The following is a 4,080-nucleotide window of genomic DNA, read 5'->3' on the forward strand; positions in this document are numbered from 1 at the left end:
CAGAGAACATAAATGCTTCTTCCACTGTGAAACTAAACCTCATGTAAATAGATGAGAGACAGCAGAAGCCAAAGATATTCATGAGTCTCTTCTGCTTTTTATGAAAGTCATCAAACTTGGACACTCCTGAAGCATGCAGGGCCACTGTACTCAAGATAAAGTAAGTGTGAAAATGATCCATAAACACTACAAAAAAATCTCTTTAAAAATGCTTGTGCGTTATCTCAGTTGCTTTTTTTCCTGGAAACAAAGATTGGGTTAGACACAAATTTGGATTAAGGTTCAATATCCAGACAATGTACAGACAGTAGTCATTCACTAACACCGATTAACATAAGGGAATACAGTATACCACTATAGGAAGTACTGCACAGAAACTTGTACGTATACAGACGCATGCTAGCAATAACACAGAAGCAAAACAGTACATATAGCGGAAGAGAATGGTTTGCCTCACAAGGCAGGATTTATAGCGTTGCCCTTGTAACCCCCACTGAGCAACTTACTGCAGCTGATTGGGACACATGTTCATGCCCATAATGGAGAGCTGCTCCGTGCACCCACGCTTTTACTGCTGCCGCAGACACTGTGTTTCCGAGCTGCTGCTGCCCCCACAGCCTGTCCTGGGCACTCAGGCTGCCCTGGGCTTGGCCAGCCCAGGCCACGCGGCCAACGCGCAGGGAGCGGCCGTTCCTGCCCCGAGGCCTCACGAGGCCTCACCAGGGCCTGTGGGGCCATCTGCCTGCGCTGGGCTTCGCTTACGCACAAAGAGGTGCAGAGCAGCCCTCTCCAGAAAACACAGAGCCCTCCCACCAGCCACGCGGCTGGTTGAGGCTGCTGCCTGTGGAGCGCGAAGGCAAACGGAGCAGCTCTGTGCCCCGCACGAACCCTCACACCACAGCCGGGCAGCTCTGTGCCCCGCACGAACCCTCACACCGCAGCGAGCCCCAGCTCGGGCTGCTGCTGCCTCGCGCCCTGCGTGGGACACGTCCTCCCGTGCCGGCGGCACATGCCAGCACCACAGCCTGGGTGGAAGCCAGCAGCGCGGCACGGGCAGGGTCTGCCCCACGTCACCTCGTCGCCGAGATTCACATGGGAACTCAACACCAGCCAGGTAAAGACATTTTTATACATGGGAATGACAGCACTCTTGCTAGGTGTTACTCCATCAGAAGCAGTCGGGGCTTAGTTTGCTGCTTATTCTGCAGGAAAAAAAACAACTCATGATTGTGCTCTGCTAAAGATGATCCCAGTTTCAGGAGTGCCAGGGAGCAGGGCAGACCAAGAGCATTTTCAAGGCACAGCAGCTCTCGTTCAGGAGCACATGCTGCTCACAGCTGCTCGGGCCACAGAAAACCGGGCTGTGCACGCGCACAGCGCAGCGCGTTCCCCAGGCCCGCCGAGGGCCTCCCCCTGGGCAGAGGGACCTCGCGGGCAGTGCGTGGCGTCCTGCGTCACCACCACCTCTCCATCACACACTAAAACGGATTTCACGCGTGGTGCTAACGCTTGCCTCTTCAGATGAGAATTAAAAAAAAAAAACTAAATGAAAAGCACTGCAGAAACGCTCAAAATTCTTGCAATTATTTTAAAAGCCAAATGGATAAAAACATGCCAAGTATAATCATGCCACCATTACGGAAAGGCAACCTTTTCTGGTGTCTTTGATCCCATGTCGCTGGCCCCATCTTGTGTCCCAGTTATTTTTAATGTGCGCTTTACACAGTAAATAAGGATGGAGGTAGGGAAGACAAAGGAGAAAAAAACACCAGTCGGTCTCCTCTTAGGAAAATAAGTCTTAATTAAAAAGTCTGCCATTGCTCTGCACTTAATTAGGGCTAACACAGCTGTTAATAAGTTTCTGATTGATAGTAAACCTGATGCCAGCACAGAAAACTACTTACTTGGTTCAAAGATGCTGATAGTTTAATACAGAAAAAAGGTTCTGTTTTGAAATTGTGCATAATGTTAATATTTGAAACATCCTTAAGGGTGATTGTACCTATTAAAATTTCATATGTGAAATGAGAAATAAATGAATTGGTGTTGCATTTTTAAAGGATCAGATTACTGTTGATTAAAGCTTTGTCTACACTTGAAATTTCCCCGTAGAACAGCTCTAGTGGTGGTTGTAATAATAGGAGGACAAGCAAAAATGGGCTGCCAGCAACCACCATCATTTAAATTACAATGTCATATAGACCTGATCTGTAATGGGTTATACAAGATAGTGGCTATCATATGGATGTTACAGTTGATATTACCAACCTAGCTACCACTATGGAGTGCCTGATAGAAAAAAAAAAAGAAGAAGAAGAAAAAGCCAATATAGCTACAGTCAGAAAGTTAGTGTTTATCAGTAAAGCTGAGTTACAGTATTTATGCACAGCAGGGTAACCTGGATGCTACCTCGCACTCTCATTTTGCCTTAGAAGTTAAATATCAGGCAGCGGTTAAGTGAAGGAAAGGATGAAGTGGAAAGAGCAAGAGAGAGAAAGGTAAGTAATATAAAGTGGAGGTTGAGAAGGGAGCATTTGAGGACGGGTCAACTTCATAGAACTAGGGGGGAAGAGAAATGGGGTCCTAGTGGACAAGGAGGAATAAGCAATTTCCATGCAATCTACTTCTAATTTTTAAATAGGGCTCCTCCAAGTAGCAAATACAGTGAAGAGACTAAAGCAAGCTGTGAGGGTTGAAAGGGAAACACAGAGAAAAGCCACATCAAAAGGAGAAACAAGAAAGAGATTTGCTTAAGAACAAAAATCTTTTGACAAAAAAAAATCAACAGTGAACATGTAGGCATTGAAAAGGAGTGGGGAAAAAAGGCATTAAGAAAAGGATAACAAAGAAAATGGAAAAATGCATGGAGCTTATAATAAGAACTCTGTGTTATATAGCAGGAGGTTTTCTGCCAGCAGGCACTGCTACAAGGGCAGCTTCTTCCCCAGCTTTGGGGAGGGCCGTTGCTCTTGGGCTCTGCGGCACAGAGCTCCCAGCCGCTCCTCGCCCGGCTCCCTGCGGCCTCTCCCGCAGCGGGACGGGCAGAACCGCAGAGCGAGGAGGGAAGGAGAGCGCAACCCGGGCAGCTGAGATCACCGCCAACTCTGCTGCGGAGCTGGCCACGAGAGCTGCTGAAGCATCGGACACTCTACCGAGAAAGAGAAAACTGCTAGGACAGAAGAGCACACCTAGCCAGGCAAGTAGCTGCTTCCTACAATAAATTACACTGTATTCTGCTAGTGCTGTAAAAATGGCATAACCCTTTGCTGTGAAGCAGGGTGTTTTCAAGCCTCCTTGGTTGAAGAGCTCAGCAGTGGTGGCACCTCCTAGCACGTCCGCTGGGGTCCCCAACACATCGTGGGTCCGGCCAAGCGCCGCTCGAGCGAGGCTGCCTGTGCCCTCAGCACCGCGCGCCACAGAGAGCACTCGGCTGCTCAACAAAAACGACACTTCCTGCTTGAGGTGAAATTCTTACTGCATGCTGACAGAAATGTGGAGGAATCTGCGACCTTCTTCAGCTGGCCACATTTGGTAAAAAACACAAACTAGAGAATCAATATTCTGAAAAGGTGCTGATTATACATACATTCCTCCATGAGAAACGGTGATGTGTTACCCTTTTAATACTACATCATGACAAAAAGCTCCTAATTAGTTTATTGTAAATAAAGTCTCTCCAAGTTTTGAGGTATCTGCAAAGAAATAATCGTTTTTTTAATAAAATGACTTCATGCTTAAATAAAATCAAGGCTGGAACAACTGTAAGAGGAACATTAAGGCTACTGTGGAGAATGGGGCAGATCTAAGCAGTTGGCATCTGCTCAGACTCACGTTCTCAGCAGAAGTACTCGACTAGTACTAACACAGAACGTGCATATATTGTAGGAAACTGTTCTTAACAAACAAAGAGTGTGTACATTTTGCTCCCACAATGCCAGGCTACAAGTAAGATTTGTCTTCAGAGAATGGCACCATCTTGAAATGTTAAATCCATGGTATTTTATATATATGTATAAAGAACCTAAGCTTAACAGTAGCTCATCCTTTTAAAAATGAAGATTAACTAACTTTTAAAGGCCA

Source organism: Tinamus guttatus, unplaced genomic scaffold (assembly GCF_059628265.1).
Source record: "Tinamus guttatus ecotype Peru unplaced genomic scaffold, ASM5962826v1 Tinamus_guttatus_pri_ptg000240l, whole genome shotgun sequence".
Classification (NCBI taxonomy): domain Eukaryota; kingdom Metazoa; phylum Chordata; class Aves; order Tinamiformes; family Tinamidae; genus Tinamus; species Tinamus guttatus.